At 34.4% G+C, this 16,316-nt stretch overlaps 2 protein-coding genes across 16 annotated transcripts in view; one reads left to right on the top strand and one right to left on the bottom strand.

Moving 5' to 3' along the window:
• The window catches only part of LOC135134660 (bromodomain adjacent to zinc finger domain protein 2B-like), a 99,984-nt gene extending 91,423 nt beyond the window's left edge, over positions 1-8,561 (bottom strand). For 7 of the 12 annotated variants that reach the window (XM_064063396.1, XM_064063406.1, XM_064063405.1 and 4 more), the window contains exon 1: positions 8,297-8,560. The gene's annotated coding sequence lies outside the window, so the exon portion shown is untranslated. Of the gene's footprint in view, positions 1-5,513; positions 5,571-8,296 lie in introns of those variants that run through there. The other 5 variants (XM_064063403.1, XM_064063407.1, XM_064063404.1 and 2 more) reach the window with 2 other exon arrangements.
• A 126-nt stretch (positions 8,562-8,687) lies between these two features.
• Positions 8,688-16,316, top strand: part of LOC135134663 (WD repeat, SAM and U-box domain-containing protein 1-like) — a 64,149-nt gene continuing 56,520 nt past the window's right edge. For 3 of the 4 annotated variants that reach the window (XM_064063416.1, XM_064063415.1, XM_064063412.1), the window contains exon 1: positions 15,457-15,530. The gene's annotated coding sequence lies outside the window, so the exon portion shown is untranslated. Of the gene's footprint in view, positions 8,835-15,456; positions 15,531-16,316 lie in introns of those variants that run through there. The other variant, XM_064063413.1, reaches the window with a different exon arrangement.

Here is a 16,316-nt window from a genome sequence, read left to right as displayed (position 1 = left end):
TTACACACCATGAAAATACAGTTTTTCAATTTTTACATCAGTCCCGTTACTTCCCGAACACCCCCCGTACATTCAACAACAAATACAGAAACCTTTAACACAAATTTAATTCAGATTTAGAACAGCAAAAAGTCGGCATTGTGTTTTGGGGTTTTTCTTTTTTGAAAAGTTTATAATTTCCAATTTCCAACGAAACAGTCAATGACCTCACTCATAAACACACATAAATAAGTATCTACAGCTCATTATTTGCATGAATTTCGAATTTTTGCATTCGTTGTATACTATACTACATCTGGACTAAGTAGCCATAAGTTAGGTAAACTTCACACATAATTAATTAAGACATTTTACAAAAGGAAGTTATATCTTATCGCAGACTTATCAAACAATAAAACACAAAAGGGAGTTTAATGATTATGGTCTTAATGGTAATTTCTTGCTGCCTGATGGAAAGAAAAGAGGCGAGTTCGCCGCCAAGTGCAAAAAAATATCACGGGATAAACGTGGACGACCTTCTTCTTTTATTGGTTGTGGTGTTTTATGTTGTGTTGAAACATTTACATACATTTGAATGAAGAAACGTAGTTATAGATTTATTATCATCGAAGGAAATTGGTCATAATTAACTTACTCATGCATTAAAATAATCGGTGAAAGCAGGAGGTTATTTTAACTAACAAATCATAAACTAATGAAGCCATGTGTGCGTAAATATGGACGCAGGTAATTTACCTCGTCATTGGCAATTATCTCTGACAATCCTTCAATTGTTTTTTTAGAAAAATCGGATATGTAGGAAGGCACAATGGAAAATCAACGATGAGAACGAATGTTTGGTACCGCACAATGGGACTTTAGTTTTCATAGGTTGCTTCAAGTTGTCTTGATGTACCACACACGCACAGCGTCACGTATAGTGTGTCAAGGAATATAGTGGTTTTACGACTTTGACTCCTTCACTACCCTTGTCAATGAATAATTTAGTTTAATAGTGGCAAGTTGTATTATACTCTTAGCTCCACACCCCATTTCTTTAACACAACTTGTTTATAAGAAAACCTCCACCATGACAAAAGAGCGTAAACTTTATTAATACGTGGGGAAAATACGGGCTAGAATTAAACAAGTCGACTTTTATTATTAAACCACTTGAAAGAAGAAACTGGGTTATGGAAGTAGTATAAGAACGAAATTGCTCGTAATTAACTTACTCGTGCATTAACGCAATCGGTGAAAATCATTTTAGCGAACAAATAACAAACGAGAGAATTTAGTTCGTCATAAGCAATAATTATCTGCGGAAACTCTTCAAACTGTTGTTCTAGAAAAAGCGGAGATGTAGGAAGACACAAGGAGAGAACAGCAGCGAGAATGAATGTTTAGTACAGCTATTTCGCCGTGCATGCAGCTGTTACATAAAATAACATTTAGGACAGTCGTTTCACTGGGTATTTTTCGAAATCGACATTCTCGTTTCATCCGCTTTGAATACGAGTCCAGCGATCGACCGACGAGAAAGATCAAGATCGACTGAAAGACCGGCTTATCCGCAAAAAATAAACATGCGAGGTTTTTGTTTAAGAAAACACCTCTTGTAGCTGCAACGTCATTTTGCATCGCCACTCGCATGTCTTGTTTAATTTTAAATTTAGTTGCCATGTGGGTCGTTGTACTCCGAAGTGATTTAGTTAATATCATCGCAAAGTGGTACTTCACGAGTTTATACCAAAAATATGAATTAGATAGATCATTATATCAAATATAAAAAGTCTAATCACAACTTAGGAAATTGCTGTTGCTGTAAATTATTCTTCACTAATCCCTCCTACTGATTTACTTATAAAACATGACCTAGAAGTCGTATGCAGTTGAATGAATCAGCATTGTGCCTTGTTCATTTACTATTGCGAATTAAATATTACTCTTTTAAAACAATGTTCCTTTTTCAATAACAAATTGTGGTTTAGAGGTCATAATTAACCGTTGGTTTTATTTACAAACGACATTTACATAATATCAGGACGGTGTCGCTGTAGAGAGTCGTTTAGTAAGCGAAGCGAGCTGCGTTTCGACTTCAACCATAAACTAAGCAAAGTATTTCTAGAAATACTACAAATAGATTAATTGGAAGAGTCAATAAATTTGAAGAACGATCATAATTCTATAAATAAAATATTCGAATGTAGTAATTTTCTAGGGGTGATAGGGTTAATCAGATTAAGGAGCGAGCGAAGCGAGCGACTATCATATCTATGTACATGTAACCTCACAAAAACATAACAGACTAAATGTATAACACAGGTCTTATAATTGTATTTTAAATGTAATAATTTTATTGCTTTTTTATCGTTTTTTTATGTGTTTGCTAGTGTTTATAATTTCTTAGTACGTAACGAGTTCTCTATGCTCATATAATTGTATTTATTGAAGTTCGTAAAAGTACTTTGAAAATAAAATTTGTTATATAAATGCGAAAAAATCGACGATTCAGAAATCTATTCCGACAATAAAAATCGTGCACGTGTTTGAATATTTCTAATCGTGAAGACCTTCACAAAAACTAGTTGCTTTTTGGGGTTCAGCTAAACCACTTCAGTCATTCCTTTTTATGTCTTGTTAATAAGTGTACTTTTTAGAACTAAGTTTTTATTTTACGTTCGTGGTAATCTAATAGAACTGGCAAAATAAAGGTTGGGTGTATCAATCCACGACATCCGCTTTTGTTTTCACAAGTCACTTGTTGCCACGTTTTCGTCTTCATTCAAGACCAGTTAGTTATGACTCACCGTCACGTATAAATGATCTACAATAAAATACGATGACAATTCTATCATAATTTCTGGCAAATCACGTTGTTATTATATTTAGACTGCATTCATCATTAATTTTTTTTTTATTTTGTACGTTAATTGCAACAATTATATCTTTACCGGACTACAATTAACGAGTCTATTTTGTCTACCGCATAAGCAATAAACTGGAACGACTATTTATCAAAATCAAATTTTACACCTTCAAAAATACTTAAATATGCTTGTTATTCAGAGATATTATTGCACAATAAGTTAATAACGCGCTATAAACTTTCAGACTTTTTCCATCCTACGTAACGTACAAAACAATACATCGACACACGCTTAATTATTTTTCACAATTTTCTAAAACCTTCAGCTCAAAAAATATAGGGCAATAATGCAACGAAACTTTAGCAATTATGAATTTATGACCCTCCACGTTGTGCATTAATCAGTGAATATTTTTCAATTTTACTATTTTGAAACTTTTATGGTCTTCCACAAAATGGGTCAATGGCTTTAATCGACCCAAATGGTATCAGACACATCTACTGCGTCAAAAATGCGAATTTGTGCGGTATATAGTACCAGAGAGGTGACTTAATTATATTATAACCCCTATTAAAGAAAGAAAGCGCAGTTATATACTGGTAAATGTAAAAGAATAGGAGACAACCTGGACAGACTTTTACTTTTATTATTACGGTAGTGTTTACGATATCTCAACAGTCAACACATTTGAAACGGAGAATTTAATTACACATGTAAGAAGGGGGAAAACTGGTCGTAATTAGCTATTCGTGTATTAAAATAACAGCTGAAGATCATTTTATCGAACTAGTAAGTCTTGTATGGGCAACTAAGGTCGCTGGTGTGCGCGGGATATTTATTTCGTTACAGGCAGTTACCTATGGCAATCGTTCAATTGTTTTTCTAGGAAAAGAAAATAGAAAGACCAATAAAACATCGGCGCAATTTTGTCGTGTATGCAGTTGTTCCATAAAACACTTCGAACTGTCGTTTCGCTCTAAATTTTTCGAAAAACTTGGCATTCACATCGCGCTTCATCTGTTTTGAATACGCGTCCGGCAATCTATCGACGACAAAGACCCAGATCAATTTCCACAGACGTCTTATCACCACGATAACAAACGATCGGACATTTTCTTATCGTGGCGACGCTTTTTGTGTGTGCTGGTCACAAAAATGTGTACTTGCAGCAGTCGCCGATTGACTCACGAGTTTAAAAATTACTTTCGAAGTGAGTCATTAGGTTTGAAACTGCTTTAGTTAAATGTTGTAAACACAAAAGTTTTGGTTTATTATCGTTGTTGGTAGTCGCATTATTAGGGTTTTGTTATGAAGCGCTATCTCCTTGTGATTTTCGGGATAAATTATTTGATGTTGCGTGAAAAAAATAAAATATAACAAATTTATTAGGTATGTGACAAACTAATCTTTGTTAATATTTCACCACTGCGAATATCAATGTAGTATTTAAATTAATACATTAGGTGATTAATGAAATTTGGCGTCGAAGGAGACCGTGATAAATAACTGCACGTTTTTGACTGATTTGACAGTTGGCGGTCTGTTCATTCCCTGGTGACATCTATTTCGAATCGCACTTCATCGGAAGTTACGATCACGCTTTTTTGGGTTTTATTAACAAACTTGGTTGTAAACAGAGACAGCTGAATAATCGTTTTGTTTATTAAACGAAGTTTAAATAAAAAAGTATATTCATCACAACACTTTTTAAAAACCGAAAAACACCCCATCTTCAAGTAATAATAATCTCTAAAAGATCACTTCTTGAAACTTTAAAAATTAAATATGTATTATCTTGTATACATTAAGTTTGTTATTGCACAATTTAATAAAGTATTACGGACTCATAGACACCTTACTACGCACCCATACATTATAATAACAAAAAGATCGACACATGTTGCATATTCCAATTTTTTCAAAAAATGTAGAACGCAAAAACATATACGGCAATAAACCAAGGCAGTATTGGCGTATTAACGACCACAAACTGTGCTTGAGTTAAACACATCAACGTCCAATGTTTTTGGTTTTTTGGAAACATTATGCTGCAAACTCCAGGTCAATGGTCTTCGTCGACCCAAATAATACTACACTATATTTCTAATACATTAAAAATGAAAAAGTCTGGCAGAAACACCAATTTGGTTCATTGACAATTAAAAAAGAATTTACATAAATCATACTAGGGAAAAATTTCGGCAAAACTTGGTCAACTGTTATTAATGGGTCTTGGACGTTATCTTAGAACATTTTAAAACGGCCAACTTAATTATGAAGTCAACAAATAGCAAAATTGGTCGTAATTAACTCAGTCGTGCATTAAACTAACCGGCGAAGATAATTTTATCGAACAAATAATAAACTAATGAAGTCGTGTATGGGTAACTAAGGACGCTGGTAGATTCACTTCGGTATAGACAAAATGTCCATAACAACCGTTGAGTCGTTTTTCTAGAAAACGACGATGCAAGAAAACACCACGAAATAACAGCGCTGAGAATAAGCGTTTAGTACCGCTATTTCGCTATGCACACATCTGTTGCATCAAATAATATCCAGAACACTGAATTTTTCGAAAAAATTGCCATTCACAAAGCACTTTTGAATAAGAGATCGTGTTATCAACGACGATAAACAAACAAGCATTGATAGGGAAGTCACCTTGTGGCCGTAGAGACGTTTTTTTGTATCCAAACTGGTCACTGGCACAAAAAATGTATACTCATAGTAGTCACCAAAAGCCGCGTCGCCATTGACCCGCACGTTTTAAAGATTACTTTCGAACTGAGTCAGTACGTTTGACACCACGTAAGTTGGTGTTATACGGTAGTGCATACGAAAGTTTGTGGTTTGCCATCTTTGTTTGCAGTCGCATCGAGTTTTGATTATAATACGCCACTCCTTATGTCTTGTACAAAAGAAAGAAATATATTAATGATTTGTAAAATCTTGCATATACATTAAACTTGTCATTGTAACATTTAATAACGCACTATAAAGCATAAATACCTCATTACGCAACCATTTTCAGCCACATATGTCAATACGTGTTTACATATTCCTGGTTTTTCGAAAAATGTACAAAGTATAACATGTAGGCCAGTAAGCCACTGAAGCCTTGCCAACTTACTGACCCCACAGTGCGAATTAATTACACACATCATCGTTCAATGTTTTTCGATTTTTCTTTTTTGAAAATTTTATGGTCCCAACGGACCAGGTTAACGGCCTTCGTCGACCCAAATAGTATGAATAATTACTTTGAAATCATCAACCAAACAAACGCTACATTTCTAGCGCATTAAAAATGCGTCTGGTTGCAAAAACCACTTCGTTAATTGAAACTTAAAAAATAATAGGATTTACATAGAACACCGTGACGAAGCTGAAGTACGTCGAAACTGCCACAGCATCATCAAATAATAATATGGTGACCTTAACAAGCATTTTCTTAATCGGGCTTATTTATAACCCGGTTTCGATAAGTGGAAGAATATGGGTTAAACGTGGTCAAATCTCTGCTTTTCACGACAAGGTTGCCAGAAATTGTCTTAAAACTTAATTAACAGTTATGCCTGCATTAAAGTAAGCGGGGAAGATAATTTTATCGAACAATTAATAAACTAATGAAGCCGGATACGGGTAACTAAGAACTTCACCATGGGTAATTGTCTACAACAAGCATTCAATCGTGTTTCTCGAAAACGCGCCTGCTACATAAAATAGTATCCACAATTTTTCGAAAAAATGCCATTCAGAAAGTGCTTCGTCTGTTCTGAATATCGCTCGACGAGAAACAAGGAGATCGACTTCACGGCCACCTTATCAACAACGATAAACAAACAAGCTTTCTTCGTATGGAAGTCACCTTGTGGCCGTGCCGGCGTTTTTTTGTAGCCAAAGTGGGTGTAGTGGTCACTGTCACAAAAAAGCATACTCCTTGTAGTCACTGACTCGCACGCCGTTTTGGGTTTTTTTGGGCAATGATTACTAGATTTGTTTAAAAGGAAACAAACTCTGTCAATGATCCGTAAAATTTATTAGAAGATATCAAGCCTAGGTTACGTAGAGCAATATTGCTTATGTAGCAATCTAATCTAAAGTTTAATTAAGTAACATCAGAGGACGTAAAAACCTCGTGCATTCTAACTTAAATAAAGACAAATTTTCGACTTCACTTAATAATCCAATCATGCCTCTTTATCGACCTTTTCCGCTGAATTAACATTTCTTTACATATTTTGTAATTGACTAATAAAATAATACGATAAATTATCCCCATTCTTGTTTATTAGTATTACAGTGCAACTTCACACCTTTTAAAATATAAATATGTAACATATTGTATATTTTAAACGTGTTATTGCACAATTTAATAACCATATTCAATGATATAGAAACGTCAATAGATGGTTTACTCTTGGAGATTTTTGAAAAGTGTCCAACATGAAACATATAGGGTAGTAAGCCACCGAAGCGTTGTCAACTTGATGGCCCCTAATTGTGCATTAATTATTCACATCAGCGTTCATTGTTTTTCGATTTTTCTTTTTTGAAAATTTTATGGTCCCAACAGACCAGGTCAACGGCCTTCGTCGACCCAAATAGTATAAATAATTAGTTTGAAATCAACAATCAGACAAACGTTACATTTCTAGCGCGTTAAAAATGCGAGTGTGTCGGTCGAATTTCGTTAATTGAAACTTCAAAAATAAAAGGATTTACATGGAACACCGTGACGAAGCTAAATTGTACGTCGAAACTGTCACAGCATCATCAAATAATAACAGACAAAGGTGACCTTAACAACCATTTTCTTAATCCGACTTATTTATAACCCATACGATGGGAAGAAAAGCATCGAGTTTATCGATAAGTGGGGAAGAATATGGGCTAAACCTGGTCAACCTTTAGCTTTGACTGAGTGACGTGTTGGACGTTGTCTTGAAACATTTGGAACGAGAAACTTAATTGTGGCCTGAGTAAGAGGGAAATTGGTCGTAATTAGCTTATTCGTGTATTAGAGTAACCGGCGAAGATAATTTTATCGAACAAATAATAATAAAGTAATGAATCCGTGTATGGGTAACTAAGGACGCTGGTGTACGCGGGGTAATTACCTCGTCATAGACAATTATCTATAGCAAGCGTTGAATTGTTTTTCTAGAAAACGGAGATGTAGGAAGACACAATGAAAGAACAGCGCTGAGAATGAACGTTTAGTACCGCTATTTCGCCGTGCATGCAGCTGTTACATAAAATAACATTCAGGACAGTCGTTCGGCGGTGAATTTTTCGAAAAAAAATCGCTGTTAGTGGCGAGTTCCGTCTATTTTGAAGCCGCGTCCGGCGATCGATCGACAAGAAAGATCTTGATCGACTTCGGCGGCCTTATCACCAAAGATAAACAAACAATCGAGGAGTTTTGTTCGAGTGGGACTCACCTCGTGGCCGTGGCGGCGGTTTTTTGTATCCAAAGTGCGTGTGCTGGTCACAGTCACAAAAATGTATCACTCATGAGTAAAAACTCGAAAAACCTTAAGGCCGTCGCCGCGATTTGGGCTCCTTGCGTGCGTGCACGTGATCCAGTCGGCGTGGGCACGGGGGCACTGGTGGTCACTTTTTGGGGCTTTTTCGCGCGTTATCGCGTCGAATTCCGCGGTTCGGGGGCCGTTTTGCGGGCGAGAGCGCTTGCCGTCACAAGATGGCCGGACCTAGGCTTGGTGTCAGTCCGATTGCTTGCCAACCCCCCTCCCGCTGTGCACGGAACCCCCCGCAGACGTCCAAAGGCTTTCATTCTCGCTTCTCTGCCTCTCTCCGTCGCACACTGTTCGGCCCGTGCAGTTACATCGCGGCCGGATGCACACTGGAAAAATTACGCCGCTGATTACTCATTTCGACGGGTTTTAGACGCGGCCCGCGCCACAGTGGAGACAAAGGCGACGGAGGCGTCCCGGCGCCCTGCCCCCGACACTGCCCCCGGTGAGTACACGCTTGGCGGCGGGCGCGTGTGCCCCCGAGATGTGCTTTTGTTTTGCTTTGGTGACGTACGCGACTTAGTTTTGGCGTAACGTGCAATTTTCAAGAATTGGGAAAGTCGGGTTTGTGGCACTACGCACGTCATAAATCAATTTCAATTCGGGCACTACAGTAAACAAACTGTTTATTATCATAAAACTAAACTGTTTAAAATTTTATTTGCGCCAAATAATGCGGCGGGTTTGTTTTCGTTTTTATCTTTTGTGTTTTGTAATTTAAAGGTCATGGGTATTAAGCGATATTAATAAATTCCGCTGTTAAAATTCGTGTTTACAGGAACTATTCGATTTTATTGCTTTTATTCGCATTTTTTGATTTCTGTTCACGCATACCGACGTGAAATTGGGTCATTAGGTACATCATGCATAAATCATTAACTATGAAATTTTCTTCTATCGCTCGATCATTGCCTACTCATTGTTACTTTTTTATTATCTTACTTAGAAGGTATTAACGTCAAACATAATGTCTTCGGGTTATTGAAAATGTATTAAGTTTATGGTAGCACCATCATTAGAGAGATCGATACCCTGTAAGACATACAAATGGAAGTACCTAATGACTTTACCTACTTACTAATTCTAATTGCTTTTCCCCCAACCTTGTTAAATAAGAAATGATCCTAAATTTGGGCTCCATAAATATTTATGGGAACAGTTATTTTTACACAAGTTTTTTCGATCTTATATTGCCACTGCTTATCAATACACCTTTCTACACGTGTTACATGTTTTTTTTTTTTTCAAAACAGTGCCTTAGTACAAATTTATGATAGGAATAGTTGTGACACTTCAGCTTATTTAAAAAACAATAAAACTTTTATACAGTTGAAAGACCCAACGATTTACGTTGTTGCTAGTGACGGAATCTTGAGGATGAGGCTTTTTAACGAAACGCATGTCTCGTAGTTCATAATTTAATAAAACTTCTCACAACTAAATAATGTATTGGTATCATTGTTATTTGCCAAAAAACGATAACAATGATAATGATTTCGTGGTTGATACAAATGACAACTTCCTGAGCAAAAACTAGGGAAGTACTGTAATGCGTTCGCCTGATGGAAGATTAATTTGATGTACTGTCTGTCTGTATTCCAATTTATTTTATCCGAAACTGCTGGAGCGACTATTGTAAAATTGCATGGTTGTTATAGAAATGTAGTGTAGATGGTAAAACGCTATCTAAATTTGTAGGATCATCTCTACCAACTTCGCTTAAAAATTGCAAAACTGAGTACTCTCAATTCGTGCAAACGCTTCGAGGTAAATCACTAATCAAAATGTATTTGTTTCTCCCCTGCGAAAACTTGATGACGTAATCTCAAAACGTTGAATCTACATTTGTGGTATGTATATCAATATGATGATACAGGGTGAAATCGATAAAATAATTAATTTTATTTATCACATCGACCACACTTTCCTGAAATTTTAAGAATATATTGGTACCTACTGTGCCTATCCAAGTTGACGTATGTGTCCTTGCCAAAAAGTTTATGATGTCATCACAAAATTTTGTTTTGAAAAACTCATTTGAAATATACCTATAATAGAATAAACTAGAATAGAATATTTATTGCGGTCATTAAGATATATAATATAGAAATTTATAACATAGATAAAATTATGAATAAAATAAATGAATGAAAACAAAACAATTAAAATATTTATTAAACCTAAATTAACCATAATAACCACAAAAGGTAAAGTTCACGCGTGTGTTCATCCTTATACGTATTGTAACTTGTTTTACCTGCAGTTAACCAGTTCCGCGTATCAGTACATATTTATTTCAACTTATCTGGCTTACCATAAAAAATAAATAAATTTTGCAAAATCGAATTTGATAATTTATCTAAAAAAATTAACTTCTTTGTACTTCTAGGGTGCGAAAATTTTTGTATAAATAATTTTAAACCAATTATTCAATAATTAAAACAACCACTTTTTACTTCCCGAGCGTAAGCAAAGGAAGTATTGTAATCGAGTCCGTCGGCCGACTCTCTACTTTTACGTTTTCTCGATCTTTCATGACCCCTAGAAGACGAAGAAATAGGTCTCCCATTTCCGTCTGTCTGTCCGTCTGTCCGTCCGTCTGTTGTCCCGGATTTTTATTAGACAGATAATCTCCGAAAGTACTCGACCGATTGTTGTGAAATTTTGTGCTTATATTAAGAATATCATGTAGATGGTAAAACGCTAACCAAAATTTGTCTAATCATCCCCACCACTAATGCGATGACGTCACTTCAAAATTGTACATAGTAAATGGGTTTTCAATTGTATAAAATAACATAGTCCTACACATGTAGTTTACAACTCTGAATCGACTTTTCACCCGAAACGTCCAGATTTTTGGAAAAAAAATCAAAATTATAAAACAACATTTTGAAATTTATTTTTAATCTGCTAACCAGAATGCTTTGAAATGTTGCAGATGTTTTAAGGCTATAAAAAGCATCATAAATCTTTAGTCAAAAAATATTTGCTTATCCCCTCCAAAAACTTGATGACGTCAGCTCAAAAGTTTGTGGAATAAATCATATCTAAAATGTACAAAATATGATGAGTCTGTACTTGTGATCTATCACTCCATTCATATTTTTTGGATTTGCATATGCAGGGTGACTCAAAAAAATTAATGAAGGCGTGAATTTATTTTATCGATTTAATTAGGAATTACAAAACCGAATGCTTTGAAATCTTGGGAATATTTTAAAGTTATTATAAGCATGGTAAACTTTTGTTCAAAATGTATTTGTTCATCCCTCCTAAAAAAATTGATGACGTCACCCTTAAATTTTGCTGAATAAATCCTATCTAAAATGCAAAATAATGATGAGTTTGTACTTGTGATTTATCATTCCATTCATATTTTTTAGATTTTCTTAAGAGGTGGTTCAAAAAAATTAATGAAGTCAATTTATTTTATTGATTAAATTAAAGGCAACACTTATTATTACACCTCAACCAACCCAATTTGGTAGACACAAAATTTGTTAAAGGAAAAACTCGGTTGAAACATAAGGGTAGCACGCTTATTTATATCGACTATAACATTACAGACCTGCATTTGTTTTATGCGATCACTTGGTTCCGCGAATGTGAAATAGACATGTTTATAATCAACCAATTGTGAATTTCACCGTCAAGAATTAAAATAAAACCCAATGTTTTATATAATAAACGGAAGTCGAAGCAATAAAACCGATGGTCGTTTTGTTTACAGTTTCTCTGTTTGACTCACACGTATGCTGTTACGCTTGTCATCTTAAATTAAGAATGTTTATACATAAACGATTTTCAGTTGCCGTATACGTGAGTAAATTGTTTCGTTATTTTATTGATTATAAAAAATCAATATTCAAAACTACCCAATTCATTTTCCCGAAAATTTGGGAATACAATAATTTTATTCTTAGTATTACACTACATCTATCCCAACTGATATACGTGTCCTTGCAAATATGTTGACGTCATCGCAATTTTTTTTAAATTCCCACTACAAAAATGTAATGAGAAAAAAACACAATAGCCATGCAGTCGTCAAGTTTCCGACAGTGAGGGAAGTACTGTCTAAACTCTTTAGACCAATTTTTTATTATTATTTAAATTTTGGCAGGATCCTTACAGTGTTGCAAATATTATATGTAGTTACTATCAAGTATACTACTCATTTTTTCTATTTTGTTTTACTTCTATAGGGCGACTTGTCAGTTTCCTGTTTTCTCGATGTTTCATGGCCCTTTGATTAAAAAAAAATAGTCTCCCGTTTCCGTCTGTTTAGCAGTCTGTATCGATTTTTATTAGAAACTATTGGACGGAATGTTGTCAAATTTACCTAATTATCCCTAGCACCAATGTGATGACATTGTTTACTGTACTTGTTTTTTATGAATTCGTCTTCAGATTTTCTCACTCTCCGAAATATCCCAATTTTTCCAAAAAAATCGAAATTATACAGCAAGCTTTTATCCTAGCATAAGCAGACTTCCCGCAAGGTTATTGCGTGGCTGATCACTAGAGAGCGGATTTCTGTCGGGCTAGACAAGGCCAAACTCGGTACGGCTCGTACGGGATGGGAATTTATTGCAGTTACCGGCTGCACTTCGTTTATTTGAGATTAGAATAACGCTGCTTCGTTGCACTCTGCTGTTAATTCCAGTTCTCATTTACTTAGCCGTTTGATTAATAAATCGTTATTTGTATTTATGGAATCAAGTGAGAATTAAATTCAGTGATTACCTATCACCCGCTACTGAGTCCCGGCGATGCAGCGCGTCCCCACCTATATCGTGACGTAGCCCGACAGAAATCCGCTGTCTACTGATCACGTCGAGTGTTGGGTTTCAAACATGTAAATGCGAAAATCGCATACGTTCGGATGGGGTTTTTTGTTTTTTTATGATGCTGTTATTGCTATTGTCTATTATATTTTTTTATTGGTCAAATCTCAAGAGTGATACACCAAATAATATCGACCAAAATATTCTTAAGTAGAAAAACTCACTAACACAGGTATAACTTCTACCTTTATCAATTCATTCATATTTTTGGATCCATTGTTAAACCGTTTCCCATCATGGTCACTCTAGACCAAAATAGACAAGTGTGTTTTCGTAACATGATGCGCTCGAATCAAACAGTGGCGGGGTATGGGTGATTAAAGTATAATACATTAATGAATTTAGAAAAACAAGCTGTACACTTATACACGTATTACATACTGTTTTTTCTAAAAAATCCATGTCACAGCGCAAATTTCGGGTAAGAACAGTTCTGACAGTTTAACTTAATTAAAAACAAAAAACCCTTTTTCAAATTGAAAAGACGAGGTATATGTTTACGTAGCAGCTTATGTTATTAAGAGCTTTATTCTCAGGATTCCCTCACCTGTATATTTTTAACGAAACGCTTGTCTCGGAGTTCATAATCCAAAACCTCTCACAACATAAGTAACGTAATGTTGTCATTATTTTGCCAACAAACGATAACAATAACGCTAACGATCATAGTGATATCGTGGTCGACGACGTGTTAACTCACCGCATTTTTTACTGTTATTTAGTTTCAAATGGGTATTCCTTAGTTCAAAAAATGTGAGTTGAGAGATAGAGATGGTTTTTAATTGTAAGTGAAATCTGAGAAAAGTATCCTCATTAGAAGTTTTAAGACATATTGCATATATAACATAAATCGAAAGACAAAGTGGTAAGGTATTTATTTATCATACGACTTCTGCAGCACGGTTAATCGAAACACGAGAGTGTCAACAATTAATGAGCCTTGATAATTTACTGCAGTAGGTAAACGATATCCCCGTTTTAATTGCATACTTCTAAATGGATTATTAATTTTCCAAGTTTTGCTAATTGTACGTAGACATAAGAGATTGTTCTTTTATAATAATCCAACAATTTGATATTTTCTTTCCTTTTTTGGATATAACGAGTCTTCCAGACTTTTTTTAAAACAAGAAAGCTTATTTCTGAAATATTAATGTAAGACAAAAGTCATTTTTAATATTATAGAGCACAGATTTTGCAGTTCCATACTTGAATCTAAAATATCTCTTGCTGTTTTATAGCTAAATAATTAAAACATTATTAAAACGTTAAAACACGAAATATCTTGTGAACCAAAACATTTTGATTCAAACTTAGCTGCAACTAAGAATCTGCAATTAGTACAATTGTTACCTTCAAAATGATGTTTTTTATATTCTAGAGCCGATATTTGATCAGTCGTTAAATGTCATTGGTATTGTTTTGCGATATTATTGTGTCATGCCAACTAGAGCGTGCTAATCAATTTAAAAAGGGAGTACCCCATTTAAAAAACAACAGTTCTCGTCGTTTGTAGTAAAACCGGATGTACTAAATGCAGCCAACCATTTTTTAATGTCTTTATGTGGATAGATGGTAATTTGTAGATTCTTAATTCTGCAGATATTTTATTTCCATGCATTTGTTTCATATTTTAATTTTAATAGTAGGTATATTGCAAAAAAATCAAAATGCACGTAAAGTAAAGAAGCTTACATACATTATATTCACAGCTACAGGAAATAACATTAAAATGATATCTGCACATTGTGTAGACTTTTAATGCAAAACATTATTCAATCCGAGCATAAAATGTTTACTTTAACTGAAGCAGTGTTCCTGTTTGCTTTCGTTGTCTTCTCGATTGTACGTAACACCGTACATGAATAATACACACGTTTAAATGAACAATTCTAAGAAAATTTAGTTAAATACGCACGGACAAGTCGGAAACAGGTATCTCTAAACACAAAAATTGTACCTCTTCGTTTCAATACACATATAAACATTCGATGTTTATGTCTACGTGGTTATTTTCGAAGTAGTATGTTTTATTTTTACACAAAAATGAATTTTGCGTGCTAACTATCAACTTGTCACTCCTTGTTTTTATAAAAACGGAAACAAGAACAGTGTTATTTATTCTTTAATATATACCGATATAATCGTGTTTTATAAGGTTGTTGATAGTAATATGACGACATTCTCATTTGTTGATAACGGATTTTAGTCATGTGGCAATGATAAAGATATAAAAGGTAGTGATGTGCATGTGTAGCTTCATGTTAAATTGCTTGTTGAGAAATGAGAAGGTATTTTTTTCTATATATTAGTTTTATTGTTGTCAGTACTTATTGTAATCAGCTCTGTGCAGTTAATGATCTCGAACTAAAAGATTTTTTTAAGTGTCACATCTGTGCATTGTATTAAATCTTACTCCATCATTTTTGTCAGGATCGTTATTTAAACAACACCATGAATACGTGTAAAGTTCAAGATGAAAGCGCGAATAATTGATTTTCATTGCACAGCGTTCTCTATGCAAGTCGTGGGTGTTGATAAGTTTTACAACTGTTTAAAGTAGTAAAATTATCTACGTTTCCACATGAAAGAAAAAATCGCTTTATATTTTTAAAGCGCATTATTCAGCAACCCACTGAAACTTGGAGTTAATGAAATACTATTATTTCTGATTTTGTTGCATCTTGCTGAAGTCGGTTGTAGCATTTTTCCTTATTTATACAACTTAATCTAAAACTCTACTCAATTAATCTTTATGGAACTAAAAAAATATTCCATAATAATTTTCGAAAGACGTTATTAAACGATATAATTTATTTATTTATACAGCAAATCATGTAAATGTATGTATAGTCTTTTATTCTGCAAAATCGATTAGCACTGGTCTAGAAATTAATGATCGCAAACTATTAAAATAATGTAGCGTTATTACTTCTTATAGGATATCTATAGCAAACTAGTTCCACGGATTTAAATTATTATTACCACTAAAACAGATGTCGTGTTATTAAAAGCTTTATTTAAAGAGGTATGTTTCACGAGAAACCAATGAATTTTGGCTGAAATTAGGCGTGATT

This window comes from Zophobas morio, unplaced genomic scaffold, assembly GCF_036711695.1.
Source record: "Zophobas morio isolate AGI-343-1 ecotype UQ-CSIRO unplaced genomic scaffold, CSIRO_AGI_Zmor_V1 ptg000023l, whole genome shotgun sequence".
NCBI lineage: Eukaryota > Metazoa > Arthropoda > Insecta > Coleoptera > Tenebrionidae > Zophobas > Zophobas morio.
This window is presented reverse-complemented; position numbering and strand designations above follow the sequence as displayed.